Consider the following 21,990-nt stretch of genomic DNA (forward strand, 5'->3'; position numbering starts at 1 on the left):
TCGACATGAGGTTCTACCAGAAGTTTTCTCTACTTACAAGTATATATGTGCCAACCTTTTTTTACTATATAATTATTGTTTAACCTACCTTCTTTTTTATATTATGTAACAACCTGTAGTTTTTGTATTTACCTGCATTACTCTGTACTATGATTGGATTGTCTGCCCTATGATAATCTCTGTACTATTCCTTCAAAGTTCATTGTACCTTTTAATAGTTATTTGTGAATCTTGTGTTTATATGAGTTGTTTTAATTTTGTTCTCATGGATCTTATCTCCCCGGGCCTCTACTGAAAATGGACATACATCCAGTTAGACTAACCCAGTCAACAAATGTAAAATAAATAAAATAAAATATTTATGCTTTTTCCACATTTCTTGCCTTCTCATCTGGTCCTTCACCTTATATTCTTTCTTTTGTTTTTTGACACATTCAGTTGCTGCCTGATTTTTATCTACTTCTGGTTTGATTTCCATTCCTGCTTGATGCCGATATGCTTCTGCTAAATTAAGCAGAGAAGTCATCTTAGATATATTCTCCTCATTTCAAAACTTTCACTACATTTGGGTCTTTTGAGGTCAGCAGATATGTGTAGAGTCCCACAATTGCTGATCTATACATGTAATCAATTTCAAGGAGGCCCATCCCTCCTTCGGAACGGGGAATTTATAATCTTGGTATGCACTGATTTTTATAAATCATTTGGTGAGCATGAAGCATCCTTCCTGTTTTCTAAGCTAACCAACACGTTTTGGGGCCAGTCAATCACTCCAAAACGGTAAGTTAGGACAGGAAGAGCAAATTAATTTATAGCTTGGATTTTGTTCCTAGATGTCAATGCTGTCTTAAGAATTAATTTGTCTTCTAAAGTAGTCCTTACTAAGTTTTATTCGCATTTGTTCATGCTTTATTGTTGATCCTTCATCAATTCCCAAATATTTATACACTCCCTCTTGCTCAAGTTCTTTTATATCACATTCTTGTCCCAAACTGATATTTTCCTGCTGCTGCAGTTTTCCTGCTTTAAAGGTTGCTTTTGAACACTTATCAAGACCAAATGACATTCTTATATTATTTGAAAATGTTGTGACAATCTGCAGCTGTGCTTTCAGTTCCTCATCTGATGAGCTATACAGTTTTAAATCGACAAAGAGAAAATGGGAAGTCTTTACACTTTGTTGTTTTCTAGGAGCCAAATTGTAGCCATGGCCTAAGCTGTTAAGTAAACAGCTTAATGGGTTAATGGCAAGGCAGAATAGCAATGGTAACAGAGAGTCACCATGGGTTTGCACTTGTTTAAGCTCTGCGGATCCAGTTTTGGCATCCTGCAGACTAGGACTGTTTTGTAAGTTTCTGAGCCCCCCAGACCTTTCTGTGTTAGAGGCATGGCCGGCCTTAGGCATAGGCGAACTAGGCAACCGCCTAGGACGCCGTAAAGGCCAGCCTCTTAAAGGGCACAGTTTTTATTTATTTTAATTAACAAAAGTTTGCGCTCTTCTCGGCGCCCTGCTGAAGTTTAAGTGTGCGTTCGTGTCAGGCACTGTGCTGGCATACATAGTGGAGGAACTTGATATTCTCCTACTGAAATGGGATATCGCAGCTTTACCTTTCGTCATCGTCTTACCCCATTTGTGATGTAACTGGGACAGTAATGGGGTTAGTGGGATCAATTTGTGTTTTTCAAAAGGTATCCGTTAAGTCTCGCATAATTCAGAATGCATCAAGGTATGGATGAGGTACTTTTTGAATTTGGCACAAATATGTATGCAGTACTTTGCGTCAGAGAAGTAGTGTAAACCATTTTTTTCCTGCAGCTCACATTATGGTGTAACTTCTGAAAGAGTGGCTCAATGTAACTTGCAAGTCTGTTAAGAAAGCAGATCTAGTGTTACCGGATAAGCCCCCTCCCCCAGAATACGAACTGCTTTGTAAGCCACAAAACAAAGTGCAGGCTATTTTGTTTTGTACATTTTAGCAGTTGATTAACAGGTATTTAAGAGAACTTTGGGTGCTCTTCTTGGTCATTTGTGCATGTGTGCAGTGGTATAGTTGCACAAGCTAGACACTATCCGCAAGTTGCGATTCATAGACATTTGCTGAGCATATTTCCAGTCCTTTGAAAGTCCTAGAAATAGTCACATGCAAATGAGCCTAATGATATGTACATTAGATGTATGTAAATATTGTACTAATGTTATGGTAATGAAGTATTTCTCTTGGCTGTGGTGATCAGCGGTGTATTGCTATACAATTGCATGTTGAACAGATTACCGCTGATTCTAGTCATCTTGCAGGTGTGTGAAGATGCTAGGTTCTCTTTGTGAGCATTGGTGAATCACACTTTGAGATGATTATTTCTGTGGTACTGCAAGCCTGTGCATGGAGTGGCTGTCAGTGCCGAATGTAGAAGCATTATTACAACAGAATGCATGACAGTTTTAAGGAGCAGGAGATTTTTAATCAGGGCTTTGGTGAATTTGTATGGCCCACAAATTGAGATTGAGACTGAGTTGGCTTTACTATTCCTGTGGATACCAAGATATGGATATTGTTTGAATGGTGAAACTACAGTTACATAGTAAAAAAACTGGCAAAGCTTTTTTTCTAATGGTGTTAATTTGTAATATTTGCTGCAATGAGGTATGAAGAAATGTATGAATGCTGCATGTTCTTAATAATAGCAAAATAATAAGAGACTTGAGAAGGTTAAGGAAGTGAATGGAATAACATGATGAAAAAGAAAACATTTTATTGGCTAGATTAAACGTTACTCTTGTGTAAGGGATTGGGCATGTTGTTATACAAGTAGACAAACCCTGGGAGTAGCAGTTGCTGGGTGAAAATCTTCCCTTCCCAAACTACCAGCAGTCAATCATTGTGTATACAGCCCACAGCAAATCAGAAGAGAGGACACAATTAGCCAATTTCGCCGCTAAAATTAAAACTTTTATTAGATAAGTTAACAATCTATAATGGTAGAAAATCCAGAAGGTAGTAAAAAGAACACCTGCACATCTTAATACTACCCTCTCATTCATTCACATCGCGGACAAAAAACTACAGCTCACACTACTGGGCAGAGTACTTTGTTACAGAAATGTCAAAGGATGAAGTCATTATTTTAGTTACCTCATTTGATAGTTCTGGGGCACAGCAACATTATATCAGGAGGCAAGAAGGAAGTTTGGTACTACTGAGAACATTGCATTCCTTGTTAACAATTACAACTGTCCTCTTTATAGTGGCAAGATGAGAAGGCATTAAAATACTAATTAAACAAGCATAGGTGACAAGATATTAGTTATGGTAAGCTTGTGTTCATCATATAAAATGTTTTAGAATATTAAGGAATTATTTAGAATGTTGTAGTTAACTTAATATTTTAGATGTTTGGGGAATATTTTAAGCAGAACAGCAACTGTTAATTTTTCCTCAGTAATGACTGGACTTAAATATGGCCTGCGGCTTTAATAGAACATGCTGGAGGGACAGATTTATCTCCCAGCAACTGCCACATCTTTGGAACAGGCTACCAATACTACCAATATATGTGAAACAGAGCACCTTTATGACACTGTTCAAGAAGAACCTGGACAAGTGGATGGGGCACCGTAAATTCTTATTGGGGATAGTGCCCACGACTCTCCTTGACATTAGCAGTCATCACTAAATGCAATACTATTACTGGTATGGTATTATATTGGGTTGAAATGGCTAGGCTTAAAATGACTGACCTCCGGGTCGATAGCCTAGTAATCTCCTATGATTCTATGATCCTATGGAGGGCAGTGCTAAAAGGTAGCCTTATCTGTGTATCTTAATATGATATTTTTAGAGATGTGTGTCGTCTGGAAGATTTTAAAAAAATCTAGTAATATCTTTAATAACTGTGAATAGTCATGTAGATGGGAGTATTAATATTGCAGTGCCCGTTTGATTGCTAATTATTTGGTGCATTTTAAGGGCGGATAAGGGTTCTACACTTCTAAGTATGTCCTCCTTTGTATGAGATGCCTAGCAACTATGAACTTGTTGTCAGATTAGTCATTTCCTGTTGCAATAGTACCAGTTTACCAATTTTTTAATGTAATATAGGCAATTAATTCTTCAAGGGCAACAGGCACTGAATTTGTAGATGAAACATCAGATGTAAAATTGTTTGCCAGTGGCAATCTCTTCATTAGTTACAGATTTCTTTAATGTGAAATTGTTCAGACGATTTCTCTTCTGCAGAGATTGTTTGTATTGAGTGATATTGGTGGATTGTAATGACAAAAGTCTGAGTAGCCTTTTATGTTTGAAATTTTCTGAAATGGGTGGTTTTGTCATTATTGGTTTATACATTTTGTTTCTTTGCTTATTAAACGAATGCTTAAAACTACAAATGTAAAACACATTCTAACAAGTGGTGCTTTATTACATAAGGAATATAATTTAATGAAATCAGGAAGTTGAATCAAAGAACAAATACATGTATGCATGGTCGTAAAAATGTTTGCAAGGAGTCTGTTTTGAAAACAGCCCAAATGTAAACTTAATCCTCCACTGACCAGATGCATTTTCTGTAAATATGGGTTTTCATGCAATTTCAGTGGCAGAGAATTTTACTGTTCATGCTAAGCCTGTTTTCATTGCAAGATTGTATTGTTTATCAAATGGCTATCTGTGTTTGTGCTATTCTAGCTTAAGCTTCTGTACACAGGGAGGAGAGGCTGCTATTCTACTTTCCTGAGCTGTAATGTTTGCTCGCCAACCCAGAGTAAATTAAACTGTTTAGATTAACTTAAGCAACCCTTTGAACCAAGGCACATAGGCTTCTATTTTCTGAAGACATAACTTTTACAGTAAAGTATGTGTGAAGGAGTTACAGATAAAGCAGGTTTATTAAAGGAAATTTCCATCTTCACTTGCAGTTTAAACCACATTACAAGGTATCCTTTCTTCTATGCCTTTAAATAATTAAAGGAAATGACTGGACTGGCTTTCTTGGGGAATGAATGACTGGAGTGGCTTTTTTGGGGAGTGACCTACCTGTGGGCATGGCTCGCAGGGGTGTTTCATGAGTATGATGTGGGTGGGGCTTAAGGGGCGCCAGAGCACTACTTCGCCTAGGGCGCCATATCAGCTAAGGCCGGCCCTGGTTAGAGGGAACCCTTCTAGCTTATCAGTGGGAGTGGTAAGCACATATGTAGCCTATCTACTACAAGAGGAGTGGTTTCTGGTCCAGAAATTGTAGTTTATTGGCCGTTTAGGCAGTTTTTCCATCTCTTTCAACTTTCTGGTTTAAAAGCTCGTGTTTACATGTGTTTGCGCTTATTTAAGCTCCGTGGATCCAGTTTTGGCATCCTGCAGACTACAAGAGCAACAAGAAGGAGAAAAGAGATACTCTCAGTGCCTCCATTTTGATTTTTTTATAACTTACTACTCCCTGCACTTGTTTTTTGTCATTTTTTAATTTATCTGCATTTATTTAAACTGTATTTGCCTTAATATTGCTACACACTCAAGTGTGCTAGCTTGTACCGCATTTAAAGTGTTTTTGCTACTGTTCTAACTGCTTTTCTGAAAAAAAAAAAAAAGAAAGTTCTAAGCTTGTTTCCCACCTTTCCTATAACTAGTCTAGTCCAGATACAGATTTCCTGTATCCAGAACTGTTTTGTAAGTTTCTGAGCCCCCCCCCCAGACCTTTCTGCGTTGTAGGGAAGCCTAGGTAGCCTATATACCACAAAGGAGTGGTTTCTCGTCCAGAAACTGGTTATTGGCTGTTTGGGCATTTTTCCATCCCTTTCAACTTTCTGGTTTAAAAGCCCATGTTTGTGCACCATGCAGTGGCGCTCAGCTGAGGTAAACTATTACTGGTGCCAGAAAGTCTGCTCTTCAATTTTTCCCTTAGAACGCACTTGTTCTTTTACTTCTTGCACTTCAATTAGCGTAATCGGCTAGCACTTTAACAGGCTTTTGTAGCATTTAGTGTAGCACACTTAGATGCTATCAGCACTAGCTGTTCCTACGCAGTAACAGCGCCAGTACTTATTAGTTATGACCACCCCTCCTGGTATAATTGTAGGGCAATTTCCTGTGCTTTCTCCTGCTAACTTGGTGCACTTGGGCTTTCTGAGAAAGTGTGGCAACTGTTTAATGTACACAGACAACCCTCTCCTACCTTCCAACACCCATACCTGTGAGAGGTGCACTTATTTCACCAAACTGGAAGTGGTGCCTGCTCCAACCAAGACGGGATTAGATGGTCAAGAGGAGAAGGTCAACACCTGCAACTCACTACATAGAACACACAGCCCTCCAAAACACGAACCATCATAACCCACACATAGAAACACAAACCATACACCCACCTTTGTTGAGGCTCTCAATAAAAATTTACCCAAACAACAGAGACCTCCAAGACAGAAATACAGTTGACCACCACAGCACAACACCAACCCCAGAACATATAGCTCACCACCACAGTGTGCCCCTCAACCCAAGCCCTTAAGGCAAAACACTTTGCCCAATGTACTAATCATAGGAGACTCAATTGTGAGGTACACTGATGTCCCACTCACTAGGTTGAACAAGGAGAAGGTGACAGTCAGTTGTCTATCAGGTGCCAGGATCTGCCACATAACACATGTACTCACGTTACTCCACAACAAGTACAAATATGACTCAGTCATTGTTCATATGGGTGTGAATAACCTGAGATATACCTCCCTGGAGTACATGAAAAGAGATGTGATGGAACTCTCGGATTATGTGGCCCAGGCAGGTATGACCCTAGCCCCGAGCAGTATTCTACCATCACCCAGAATGATACCACAGTACTAGCAGAAAATGATTGACTTCAACAATTGGATAAGTTTCTGGTGTCATTCTAAGGGGATCCAGTATCTGTCTGCCTGGGACGACATGATCAACATACCTCAATGCTTTGCCAGAGACGGCCTGCATCTGTCAACCCTGGGATTCCGGGTACTGGCTAAGGCTCTCGCCACCCCTATAGTGCCTTTTATAGGCAGTGTTCTACAGACCAAAATTCCACTGTAACAGCTACAAACAAATGCAATCTGAGGGTCATGCTGCTCAATGCTAGAAGTCTAAATCTCAAGATGCACTCGCTCGAAGCTCTCCTCAAAATGGAGAATGTCAACATCTGTGCTGTAACAGAGACCTGGTTTAAAGAGGCAGAAAGTATCCCTGTAGTCCCAGGCTACAACTCATTCCATACCTTTTGGCACCAGAATACGGCCGGAAGCTCCAAAGTAGGTGTTGTCTCCGTATTCTTAAAGGATACGCACACTTCTAGACTGGTAGCCCAGCATAATGCATCTGAGATACTTCAGGTACAACTAATACTGGATAAGACAGCAATACAAGTTATAGCCTGCTACAGAACCCTAAACATGTCCCTAGACTCTCACTCCAACTTCCTAAGCACCCTGGACTCTAGCAAGGTCCAACCCAATACTGTCATACTGGGTGACTTCAACTACCCTTCCATCAACTGTGAAAACTATTCAAGTACCAATGTACAGGCCAAACGCTTTCTGGAATTTATCATTTCCAATGCCCTGGACCAGCTCATTCTGACCCCCTCTAGAGGAAGCAATATCCTTGACCTAGTTATCACCAACATGGGAGACTGTTGCTCCACACCTATAGTAAATTCCTCCTTCATTAAATCTGACCACAAACTGATTACCATGGAAATCTCCATCTCACCTACTCCCCCCGCAAAGGTGACCACCCTGAAAAACTTCTCTAAAGCCGACTTTGGGCTCCAAAAACAGTGGTGGCTAACTTCTTGGCACCCATGCCAATGGAAAATAGCTGCATGACTGCCGAATCATGCACCAACGCACTGTACGAGTATGTACACAAATGCATGGACCTTGCCATACCAAATAGAACTAAGACGCTCTCCTCCAAAAAAAGGAAGACAATCTGTTGTCCCCAGCCATCAATAAACTCTACAACAGAAGGAAGAAACTGTTGCAAAAAAAAATGGAGTCACAAGACTGGAAAACCTCCCTTATCAGTCTCAAGAAAAATCTGAGATCCCTTATCAAATCATCTAAAGCCAGCTATGAAGTAAGGATTGCGGCTGACACCAAAACCAACCACAAAGCCTTCTATAGCTATATAAAAAAACCTCAAAGGCAATACCCAGATTTGCTCTGAGTTCTTGCACAATGGCATCTCCTATTCTGAGCCAACAGATATAGCCAACATACTGGCCAACAGATTCAGTGCCAACTTTACCCCCCCCCCCAAGGGCCCTATCACAATGCCAGAAGAAAGCCTGGTATCCACCATTTCTGCAGCACAGGTAAAAGCTGCATTGTCTAAAGCCAAGAATACAGCATCCATGGGACCTGATAATATCCCTGGCTGTGTCCTACGTGAGCTACAAAATGAACTGGCACCACATATGTGAACCCTGTTCAACCACAGCCTTACCTCAGGCTATGTCCCAAACAAATGGTGCACTGCTACAGTCATCCCACTCCATAAAGGGAGACCAACTACAGACCCTGGGAACTATCGCCCCATTAGCCTGAAAGTCTGGTATGCAAAGCTATGGAGCGCATCTCGTGGACCTGCTTAACAAAGATATAGGCAATCTCCAATCTCTTGTCCCCACACAGTTTGGCTTTGTCAAGGGGAGATCCTGCCTGCTGAACCTGGTTGAGTTCTTCGAGTCAGTCGCCAAGGCTGTCGATGAGGGTAAGGCAGTGCATACAGCCTAACTTGACCTGGCCAAGGCCTTTGATACCATTCCCCACTCATGTATCATTGATAAACTCACCAAACTAGGCATCAATCCTTACATCACTAGGTGATGCAAACAAATTGGCTCACAGACAGGACCCACAGAGTGAAAGTTGCGGAATCGAAGTCAGACTGTCAATTAGTCATGAGTGGAGTCCCACAGGGCTCTGTTCTGGGCCCTCTTCTGTTTGGCATCTACTTCTCAGAAGTCCAGGCCAACACAGAAGGACTCTGGCTGACCAAGTTTGCTGATGACTGCAAGCTAGGAGTCATTATCAACTCCCCCAAGTGATGCAGACATCCTACAAAAGGGCTTCTCTAACACCAATGACTGGTGTCGGAACCATGGCCTGAAGTTTAACGCCAAAAAATCCGTTATCATCCCCTTTGGAAAAAACTCGATTCCCACAAATTACCATGTTGATGGGAGCCCACCGAATACTGAAGGAGCCAAAAGAGATCTGGGCACCCAGGTCGACAGCCACCTCACCTTCAACCACCACATTGCCACTGTTGTTAGAAAGTCCTTCTATGTGGCACATCTTATAACCAAAGGTTTCACATTCAGGAAGAAAGGGGTAATCATTCCTCTCTACTCATCCCTCATTAGACCAATCATCGAATACAATGCCCCATTTGGCATGTACCTGACCAGACACGTACAACAGCTGGAGAGGCCACAAAAGTACTCATAAAAAAGGATCTTAGGCCTTAAGCACATCCTACTTGGACAGACTCAAGAAACTTCAGCTGTACTCAGTCTCTTATTGTCTACTTAGAGGTGATCTCTGCTTCACTTACAAAGCCATAGTTTCATAGGTAGGTACTAGGCTATTGTCCCAAGGGCCTAAGTAAGCCTAGCCAACAAGGTTCCCTGGCTTTTGCCACCCAAGAAAGTTATTTTCCTGTGCCCTTGTCAAGCAGAGCCGGGGTGAATTTCCTATTTCCCATCCACTCATTAAGATTTTTCTTGAAGAGTGCTAATGAGGAAGTCTGCTTGACAAAGATGAGTAACTTGTTCCAGAGTATGGAAAGTCTCTGGGACAGGAATGTATCCCTACAGCATGTTCTGTTTATTGTGGTGACAAGGTTTAGATCCCTAGAGTGTGTAGCTCGGAGGGGTTGGGATTTCTTTAGGTGTAGCATGTCCAACAGCTCTGGGTTTGACATAGCTTTGTATGTTAGGCAGAGATCATGGTTTGTGATGTACAATGTTTGTAACTAAAATTATGGCAATATGGTATATGGTTTATTTTCATTTATATAAATGTATGATTGCCTATATCATATGTGTTAATTTAATAAAGATGTTTCTTGTTTAAAAAAAGATACTAAAAACATTTTTGCTGCTTGTATCTTGCTATCCATATCCCCAGACAAGAGCTTCCAGTTTCTAGGTTTTTGTATTATCTTTTGTTTAGTTTTTTTCCCTTATATCCCTAGCTGTCATAATGGCATGGTTTTTAACCCATACACCTAAATGCTTCATTTTATCATGTCCTCATAATTATGGGTATTGCTGAACCAGTTCATGTGTGGGTACATAGTTTACAGCTATAGCCTTTGTTTTATCTTCATTAATTTTATATCCCGAAAAACCCAGAACTGTCTCAAAATGCCCTACAACAATGATATGTCCTTTTCTGGTTTTGTTAGGTTCAAAGAATACCCTCTGTTAATAAAGGTAACTTTACTTGAATACCATACCAATCATATCATTGAATTTCTGAGTCCCTTATTTTATTTGCCAATGTTTCTAAATAAAATGCAAATAACAAAAAGGAAAGAGGACATCCCTGCCTGGATCCTCTGTTAGGACATGACGTATCAGAAAGGAACGCTCCACCCACTTTGATTTTTGCCTCTTATCCCTCATGGGTCTATATCACATTGTCAAATGACCTATTTATCGAATGCCTCTTCATCTGACTTTATTTGTGGAAACCTCTATCCATCAAACAATCATTTTAGTGATTTTTTCCCAGGGAAAATAACTACTAGGCCAACTACTGATTGTCGCAAAAATCACAAAATTTAAAACCCACTCAGGTGGGGTGGCTACACTCCACCCCACTAACTAAATAGACCAACTCCAAGATTAAACTACAGTGGGGGAAAAGGGCAAATTCCCAATGATGGCTCACTGTTTTTTTTTTTCCTTGGGAAAAAAATTGCTAAAATAATCATTTGTTGTATAGAGGTTTCAACAAATAAAGTTTGATGAAGAGTCATTCACTGAATAGGTCGTTTGATGATGTAATATAGACCTGATCCCTCATATATCCTCCTAAGTAACCTTATTATTGAATCAGGAAATGCAAATGCTTACATTGCCCTACTCATAAAATCCCAGCTTACTCTGTCGAATGCTTTCTCTGCATCAAGAACAGTGATATTTTCTCAAATTCTGCTTCCCTCTGAATCATCAATATTCTGTTAATGTTGTCAAATATTTGCCTTCCCTCCACAAAACTGCAGTGATCCATATCTATCAATTTTGGCAACACCTTTGTCATTCTTTTAGCCATTATAGACATAAACACTTTACAATCATGGTTTAAAGTTAAAACAAGTCTATTTGAATCTGGATCTGAGGGGTCTTTACCACCTTTAGGTATTACAGCCACCACAGCTTTTTTTCCAGGATATTAATGCTTCCTGCCTTTTTAAAATACTACTAAAATCTTCCAGATCTTTATCACTTTGTTCCCTCCCAGCTTCCAAACTTCCATCCAAATACTGTCTATTCCCAGAGACTTTCCTGCAGATTGGTTGTATGTCTTTTTATATCTCATGTCCTCCAGTCTTAACCGTTAAATGTTGAATCTTGTCTACCTCTAACCTTGGCATATTTAGGTCTTCCATCAACATTTCCAATTGTGCTTTTTCTTGATTTCTCCACTTCTCTACTATATACAAATTTTCATAAAATTTTCAAAATAGCTGTAATACTTCTACAAGATCTCTGGTTATTTTTCTTGTTATTTGCACCCTAAGTCTGGCAACAACTCTTTCTACTTTCTGTTGCCTACGTTGTTGTGCCAAAAGATTGTGTGCTCTGCATTTATTATAAACAGTCTTTCTAAACTCATGCATATTATCTAGGTACTCCCTTATTTTTTCTTTAGCATTCTAAAATTGCACCTCTTTTTGTTTAGTATGATTCCCTTTATTCTGTAATACTTTAACTGTTGTCAGTCTCTCTAAATAGTTCTTGTAACTTCTTAAACATATCTCTTTTTATTTTATTTCTACTCTATTTTTAAACTCCACTTTCATTTTATCCCACTTACTAGTTATAACTTCTGGAGTACTTTCTATCTTCCCTAATAACTTCCACACTACCCATTCCTTAAATTCCTCCCTTTTTAACAAGTAGGTGGTGAAGCACTAGTGTCTTATCTGTACTTACCTTGCATTTTTATCTTAGTAATTATTGGCACATGACCTGAAATAGTTATTGGATTTTTGTCACATTTCTCAATTAAATGCACATGTTCCTATGAAATATACTTTCTGTCTAGTCTAGCCCAGTTATTGTACCTTGGGAAATAATATGTAGATTTTCTCTGAGTTCCTGCTACAGAAATCATGCCTTTCATACTAAATACTTTCAGAAGTTTCTGCAGAAGTCTACCCTCTTTTGTTATATTTTCCCTTCTAGGCCCTCAAATACATCCTCATTGTTGCACATCAAATTCCAGTCCCCATCTGTAAGTAGCATTCCCTGCTGAAAGCTGATTATTTCTCCAAAATCTTTTAATTTCCATAATAGCAGTTTTAGTTGGAATGCTAATATATGCCAGCATAACCCTCGTCCCTTCCAAGTAGCCCCTTACTACCACAAATCTGACATTATTATTTTTTTTCCTGTTCTACCCCTACTGAAGCTCCTTTAGCAATTAATATAAGTACTCAGATTTTTCCTTTGCTCCAGATATTCTGCTGAATATCCATCCTGAAATCCCTTCTTTATCAAATTTGCATGTTCATTTCTTTCCAGATATATTTGTTGTAGCATAGCTATATGTGCTTTGCATTTCTTAATATAATTAAATATTTTTCCTTTTTATCTATACTTGTAAGACAATTCACATTCCAAGATAATATGGAAAGTGTCACCACACCATTATGATAAGGAGTCTTTAATCCCACCTATTATATATGACAGCTATTTTAAATGTCTATTTCCAGCTGTTATGATACATGTGCACCCACTAATGTTTGGCAGGTTAATCCTTTATACAGTATTTTCTTATCATCAACACTGGAACTTATGTCACATTTTACAAGACTTTTTGTTTTAATGAAACTATAAAAAAAAAAAACAAATACACCCCTAGAACACTCCCAGAACCCATTAACAAAATATCAACACACAAAACTATGTACATCTTCAAATAATGAAGTTTAACCCTCCTAATAGGAACTTCTTTCTTCTTCTTCTTCTTTCAGCTTTTCCCAGTTAGGGGTCGCCACAGAGGAACAACGGTCTGCAGAGCCCTCCTACTAGGAACAATTGTCCCAAATAGAAAGCTGCAAACACAAGCCTTAATTAACCTAAAAGTGAGGTTATCCATGCTAAGATGCATGCTATTGCCTATTTTTCAAGTTAACACTAATTAAGGTCTGTTCTTTTTTTAGCTTTATTCCCCTTTCAGATTTGAAAAACTACCTGCATGCTTTCAGAAAACATTAATTTTTATCCTTGAAAAAAACAGTGTTCTGGATTTTTATTACCTATTATCAGCTTGATTCTATGAAAGCATAAGAGAAAAATGTACCCAACTACAAGCTTCTAAAGACAAGCTAAAACATTTATTGCTGAATGAAAACATTTCATTATATTTAGTGCCCACTTATTTACTTGCTTCCGTTTGAAATTTGTAATTAGATTAAGCCAAGGGTCTTAATCCAGACATTCGCCTGTGCAAAAGCAAGAGAAAACATATCAGTTCTACACGCATTGCAATTTGTGTTCCTTTGCACCCCACCCCCTTCCTCAACAACCCAAGATTACAGTCTATTAACATAAACATGATTTTATCTAGCTTTTCTTCTGTTTTTTCATTGTAATGCCTACATTTCTTAATACTGAAAAAGAAGAGAGAAAGAAAGGGGGTGAGGCATCAGTTTACCTTTTTTTTTCAAGCATCTTTATTGAATTATCACTTGTGATGTAGACAAGTTTACATGCATGTAAAAGTAACAAACTATATTAACATAAACGTTATACTTCACATATATTGCTATATATCATATAACCAAAGCAATATTACATACATGATTCATTTCCTCCCTTTTTAAACATGAAACATCTTTATTAAACCATCACTAACTACATAACTACATACTGTCACTGTTATTAATGTTCTTTGACTAATCCCAAGTTCATGTGTGGGTACATAGTTTACAGCTATAGCCTTTGTTTTATCTTCATTAATTTTATATCCTGTTCTGTTCTAATGTCTATTATTATTCTTCTATGATTGAAAGTATATTGTATTTTATATTCATCTCTTCAACTTTGTATTTGCTTATTGTAATTGTTCCTGTATAATAACTGTGCAATATTTTTTTGTTTGTCTATTTAACTGTGAAGCTTTTCTCCCTGGGCCTCCACTGAAAATGGGTTTCTAACCCAGTGGACTTTCCTGGTCAACAAACGTCAATAAATAAATAATAAATAAATAAGCAATCATAAATTTATATATACAAAAATAAACCACACCGACACAATCCGAGTTGCAAGTATTTTACATCACAAACCATACTGACACACTCCCAGTTGCAAACATTATGCATCACTTATAATCTTTCCAATCTTTCTCGCTCAGACATTACATAGCTCATTTAAGTCCTGCTGCCTTTTAAACCTCATTCCACTATTGTATGTATTGTTCCCACAATTCCCACTTTTCCTATGTAGTTTGCTCCTACTCTTTTCTAAAGATGTCAGTTCCAGTTGTTTTATCTCTGGTATTATATTCACTACTTCCAGAATAGTTGGTTTAGATTTTGATTTCCATTTAATAGTAATTGCTTTTTGGCAAACACCATTATTAGATATGGGGCCTTACCATGTCTAGGCAATTACGATTCTGTATCATAGCTCAGAAAAATCATCTCCCTTGTCAGACCAATCTGTCCACTCAGCATCTCCGACAGTGCATCCCACAGGGAATCCTTAAAGTCCATCAATTCATCGCACTCCCAGAAAATATGTTCCCAATTACCTCTTTCTTCCCCATTCACACCTCCAACATTTGCTATCTGCCTGAGGATGAATTCTCTAGAGTCTACTTGGGGTATAAAAATATCTATGTAAACATTTCCAGGCAAAAATCCTAAATCTTCTAGATTTTGTTGCATACTGGGGAGACATACACATATCCTCCCATTGTTTCTTTCTGAATTGCTTATCCAGTCGCTCTTCTCAATCCTTTCTAACCTCCTCTGACTGATTCTTATAGTTATGCAATATTTTATATGTTCTACTAATTATTCCTTATTCTTTTTTTAATGGAAGCTTCTGTTCTAGATTCTATTAAAAACTTGACCAGTACTGGTCTTTCATTTAGGGCCCCTCCTATTTCTTTCCCTTTACATATACTCTGATATCAATCCCTGACAGGAAAGGCAATCTTTAACCTGCAATCCAAATAAATTCTTGGTGTATTCCCATTCTATTATCTTTCCCTCTCTAGTTATTTGTTCCCAATACCTTGATTACTTTGCCAGTTTTCTCCAATAAATTCCAACCACCTCTTGCCTATTGTCTGTATCCCTAATTGCAGTCATCCCTATCGGCAGAATCTCCTTTTTCCATTCCCAAGTTGGTTTAGTTCTTTAGAGTATTTTATGCTTCTTTATGGATATAATATTCTGTATGGTTATCATTATACTCCTTAAAGGCCTGCATTCAAAATCCAAGTGTCTCCTTGTTTCTTGACTTTCCTCTCCTGTTTCATCATCATCCCTTTCCACTTTGAATTATAGTTTTCCACTTGTGCTATGTATAGGAGTCTTGGCTGTGTAGCTCTGAAATACTCCTTCAAATTGGGTAATCCCAATCCACCCTGTTCTACTGAAAGAATCAGCTTATCCTACTTTACTCTTGCCATCTTCCCCTCCCAGATAAAGTCCTTCAGCTCCTTATTCATTGCTACCCACAACTTCTCCTCTGTTTGGTAAAAAGATGCCTGACCTGTGTATAAGACTAAAGGGACTAAAACATTTAACTGCTTGTATCTTAATATCCATATCCATATTACAAAGCTTACATTTTCTCAGTTTTTGTATTACATTTTGTTTAGTCTATTCCCACATATCCTTAGCAGCCACACTAGAATCATTTAATCCATACTCCTAAATACTTCGTTTTATCATGTCCCCCTAAATATAGGTATGCCTGACCCAGTTCATGTGTGGGTACATAATTTGCCGCTATTGCCTTTGTTTTAGCTTCATTAATTTTGTATCCCAAAAAGATCTGAAACTGCCTCAAAATGTTCCACCACACTGTAATGTCTTTTTCTGGTTTTGTCAGGTATAAAATAATATCATCTGCAAATAAAACCAGCTTTTCTTGACTACCATACCAATTATATCCTTGAATTTCTGATTCCTTTATTTCATTGCCAATAGTTGTAAATGTAATGTAAATAATAAAGGGGAAAGAGGACACCCCTGCCTGGTTCCTCTGCTCAAGCAGAAATTATCAGAGAGGACCCCAAGGCATCTATTTACTTTAGTATCTTTATCATATACAAGAGCAACTAAAATACTTTACTGTAAACCATGTAATTTATAGCATGATAAGCTTCATAGAATTACTGTTAATCACAGTTATCTTTTCCTTCTTCTTCCCCTCCCCTCAGTGTCCTTTCAAACATTAATGACATGAAGTGAGGCAAATGCCTTTCAGTTTCCCACAAGTTTAACAAAGTCAACAAAAGTCCACTCTTTTCACTTTTTTTCTATACAGCCATATTTCACAAAATCAGTTGATTCTTTGCAGTCTCACATTTATTCATTAATATCCATTTTACTGGTTTTCTTCCTATTCTTCTCCGTTTTCCAGTTCCAGACTCCAGTTCAGTTCTGAGGTACTCATGATTCTTCTACTCAACACCTGTGCTTTTCTCTGCCTCTCAAGAACTTTCCTTTGGAACAGTGAAAAATGTGTCACTGGCAAGGTCTCTCCTTATAGGTTCGTAGGTTCATAGAATGATACCAGGCTATTGGTCCGGAGGCCCTTATAAGCCTAGCCAAGAATTTTGCCCATGTTCCCTCAAACTCAGCACCAGTTTACCCTATCCAGCAGGAACACAGGTGGGATCCCAGGGATATATTTTTTTGCTTCCCATCCACTTGTCCAGGTTCCTCTTAAGAGGGCTAGAGAGGTACTCTGCTTGACATGGAGAGGGAGTCTATTCCACAGATGGGGGGAGTCTTTGGGACACAAATCTATCCTGCCAAAAAGTTCTATTAATGTCACAGACCAGGTTAAGGCCTTGCATGTGGGTTGCGCAAGTGGAGTTTGTCTTATGGATATGCAGCATATATCTTTCAGATATCTTATGGATATGTGCTTTGTTATGAGAAGAAAGAGAAGCAGAGTCACCTTCAGCTTGATGGCTCACTTTTTATTGGACATGCTTTTTTATTTCCCCCTTAGCCTGTTCTGCATCAAAAAATACTTTGATCCTCCAAGAAAAAATGTTCTGAATACTTTTCAGGCTACTACTGTAGCATTCTAAGTTTCTCCTCTCCCTTTCAGCTGTAATAGGAAACTACTTCTACAGTTCTTTCCTGCTACTGAATGTCCTCTTTAGTCTGTTTCCAAAGAGAAGTAACTGTGACAGACAAGGGTTAGCAGTAATGAAACTAGATGAACACTTAACAATGAAAAAAAATGCTTTTCATGCTTTACCAATCAGTAAGCTTGAAGTTCCAGAGGATTGCAATCAATAATGTCATACACTGATGTCATGTCATACTTTTTATTTGTTGAAAAAAATATGAAAGAATAGCCTTTTGAGCTATTTAAGCTAAGAAAAAACACCAAGCAGCAGTAGTAAGAAGTACCAACCCTGATTAAGTTATAAACTGAAAGCATAATCTGTAAATATCATAACATGCAACTACGTCACCAAGCTCTATATCCAATCTGATGTATTTTGCTTTTAATTGTGTCTGTCCATGATAATTGTAAGTCCCTACTAGGGAACACTACTAAACCATTGTACATAATCACTTTGTTTTTATATTTTCTAATATTATCTAACTTCTTGTGTAATCTATGTAAGTTTGTCTATTTGGAGCTTTTCTCCCAGGGCCTCCTCTGAAAATGGACATGTATCCAGTCGGACTATCCCGGTAAACAAATATAAAATAAAATAAATAAATAAATATTTGGAAATTAAACAAGTAAAAAATTCCTTCACTTTTGTGAATAAAAACAGCTTCACGTTCTTACCAAAACAACAGATCTCCTTGTTGCAATTAAAAATAGCTTTGCTTCTTAGTAGCAAAACAAAACTCTTTATTGGGTGAAACTTGTATAAATCAGCAGATAAGCACTGTGCTTATGTAAAGAAACTAGAAATAAATCTTGTGTTTATACATAATTCAAAAACAAAGAAAAAAATTAACATTATATTTAATACTATAGAAAATGTAATACAGATTTAAAAGATTATAAGAATGGAACAGAGTATCCGGTACCTCCCCCTTAACAGATTTGGAACGCTGTTGGCCGTGTTGGGCTGTAAACCCGCCCCTACATTCAAACTAGGTTGGTTGAGCCAGGAACTACTGCTTATGCTGTGCAGAGAAACGATGAAGGGAAAGGGAGTCACATGTGGGTAACTAGTACACCGGTTAAAAATGGAAGGTTTTATCCAGCCTTTTCCAACCAAGAAGGTGTGGAAAATGGGGGTAGTTCATCTAGAGAAGTGTAGGATTTTAAGGACAAGCATAGGCAGAACCACCAGAGACATTACAACATGAGAGGAGTTTTGAGGAATTACAATTCGAGCAACAACGCCAAGAAGAAGAGGTAATTAACCAGTCTGAGTTTTCAGGGGAATCGAAATGCTGCAAAGTTGTAACTAATAAAAGTGGGGACTTTAAATCTTTATTTTAACTACCTTTGACATTGATCCAACATTGATTGAAGTATTTGCAAAAGGTTGGACTTTTCTTCCTTCCACTATGTTTAATTTACCAGCAACCCTAGTGGATCTGAAACTATTCACCCGGAAAGTGAATTTAAATATTTTACTGGACAACAACAGGGTAGACCAGCCACCTGCTTTACGTGTAGCAAGCACTTATAATCCCTCTTTACACCCCCCTTGTGTCATTATTTGAATTTCTAACTGAATTGGTGGTGAGGGATTTGTTTAACTGTCCTGTGGACACAAGGGGATCGAATATAACAAAGGAAGAAAGGGAAGCTTTGTTTTTATTTTTAACATTACCTATTCGCTTCCTAAAACCAGCCAAGAGAGGGGGGTTAGTTCTGATGGATAAGGTAGACTACAATAATAGAATGATTGAAGTTTTAAATAGTGTTACCTATGTAAAAGCAAGTTTACATGAGTTACATGTTGCTTACAACCGTATTAGGATTTTGTTGCACGACTTGTTTATTGAAGGTACTATTGATGTGCCAACTTTTAATTATTTGCAGACCTTGTCCCCAAAAATTCCAGTATTGTTTGGCATCCTGAAGATGCATAAGAATATCCACAATCCCCTGATGAGGGCATTGGTGGATGCAAGGGCATCCATCACTTATACTATTGCTAAACCGGTAGATTTTACCCTTAAAAAATATGTGGAAAAAGAAAGGCAAATTTGTAAGGAGTCATAGGCATTTCTGGCTAACATTAACAACTGTGAGTTTATGGAGGATGTGAACTTTTTAACCATTGATGTTTGTGACTTATACTTCTCTATCCCGAGTGCCATTGGTATATAATGGGTGGTGGAGAGGTTACGGTTTCACTGTGCTTCTTCCAGTCAAAGGTGACTCATGGAAGACCTGTTAGATGTGGTGTTGTCTAACAACTTTGTTTTATTTGGTTCTGACATCTATTTACAAAAAGTGGGTGTAGCCATGGGCTCACCCTGTGGGGCCTCATTCGCTAATTTGGTGATGGCTCAGTGGGAACACCAGTTTTTGTTTAACAACAATGACACAATGGATAAAATTGTGGTCTATACAAGGTTTTTGGACAACATTTCTTTGATGTTTAGAGGTGAAAAACAAAAGGCTTTAAAACTAGTGGATAGTTTGAACTACACCACTAGTTTTTTTTTTTTTTAAATTTACTAGTGTCTTCCATGAAGACCCTATTGCCTATTTAGATGTCAACTTAATTAAGGATAGAGTAGGTAAATGGTACGTGGCCAAAATTTACCATAAGTCAACGTACTCTAATTATTTCCTTTTTTTTACAAGTTCACATCCTCATCACCAGAAAAAAATCTGTTATTAAAAGTCAGTTAGTCCACGCTGCCAGAATGGTGTCAGAGGAAAAGGACTTTATAGAAGAGTGTGATGTTCTATCTAATATGTTTATCCACAGAGGGTACCCAGTGAGTATGGTGTTCAAGCTTGTGGGTGAGAGCCAGACTAAAAGACAAACAGGGTGGTTCAAACCTATTTTGTGTAACCATGTAGAGGTTTACAACAAATTGAGTTGTATAGAATCACCTATGGATGGGTCATTGGTAGGCATTAGAAGACTTGAGAATTATAGAATTAGTTTTATTACCCCATTTAGTGTGGACGCCAATGAGATTATGAAAATTTTGTAAAAGAACTGGAACATCTTTAGTTCAGACATAAAGATAATGGAAAAATTGGGGAGTAAGTCAATGGTTACATTTAGAAGAGGTAATAACTTAAAAGCCCTTTTAGAAAGTGGAAAAAATATGCATCTTAGGACCCCTGGAATGTTCAAACATGAGGCTTGCAATTTTTGTAAATTTATGGCAACTGGTAGCACCTTTGTGATTAGAGGAAACATCTATAAAGCTTGTGGTTGGTTTAATTGTAATTCCAAGGCAGTGATATATTTAGCCCAGTGCCAGGCATGCCCAGCCTTCTATGTCGGTAAAACTGACAGAAGGTTAAGGGAAAGGGTATACGAGCATGTGCACAGTATTGCCAATGGTAAACAGGAGAATGCTTTGGCAAGACATTGTAATGGTAGTCCTGGGCATTCTTTTGTCTTTAGAATTATTGCCCAGATTACACCTGATGTAAGAGGGGGTCTGTTCCAATTACTTTTGAAAAAATTGGAACTGCTCTGGCAACTTAGGTTAAATGCTAGTAGGGTACCAGGACTGAATGAAGTTATCTCATTAATATGCATTTTAAAATTAAAAAGTTTGAATAGATGACTTAGTACAACTGATTGTCCAGTCCTGGACATAGGAAAAAAAATGGAGGTTTTGTGCATAATATAATTTTCTTTATTTTTACTTGGTAATGTTTTGAAAGTGACTAGCCAAATGGAGTTTTAATTTTTTGTATTTAACAAGCTACACATTCTTTTGTAGTAAACTAATGGAATACAACAACAATATTATGTGTAAATATCTGTGCAGGTGTTTAGAGGTAGTGTTAAACATATTTTAAGTAAATTTTAACTGATAATTAATAATGTATTTGTAAAAGTCCTATGGAGAATGCTTTGGTTGGGGGTTAGGGGTTGGTGGGGTTGCCTACTTAACTTTACTTGTAGCTTTTTAATTTGGATGTTTTAAATATTATTAAATGTTATTGAGTTATTGCTTTTTAATTGTATTTATGTAACTGTGACCTTATTGGTTAATTAGTTAATAGAAAGGTTAAGGGCGATTATTTAATGTTGGTATTTTTTTGCTTTCCTTGTCTGAAGAAGTCTGGCTATGTAGCCAGACGAAAAGCGCTTTACAGTACATTTTGGTGCATTTACTGGTGTTTTCGTATTAAAGTGTTCGTTGGCTCTGTCTCCAGCAGTGTCTTTTCCTAGTTTGTCTTTATATCGTTTTTGTGACTATAGAAAAGTAAACATATAATTGTGATTGGTTAAAATTTAAATATCTCTTAGAATATATATTAGAATATAGGTGGTTTTAATATTCCAGTGTTTATCTTGCTTCCAGCTTCTGTGTGAATGAATAGAGTGTTTGCAGCCTGGAAATTCAGAAGTAAAAT

The sequence above is a fragment of the Protopterus annectens genome, chromosome 11.part0 (assembly GCF_019279795.1).
Source record: "Protopterus annectens isolate FY-2018-M chromosome 11.part0, PAN1.0, whole genome shotgun sequence".
Taxonomy (NCBI): Eukaryota; Metazoa; Chordata; order Ceratodontiformes; family Protopteridae; genus Protopterus; species Protopterus annectens.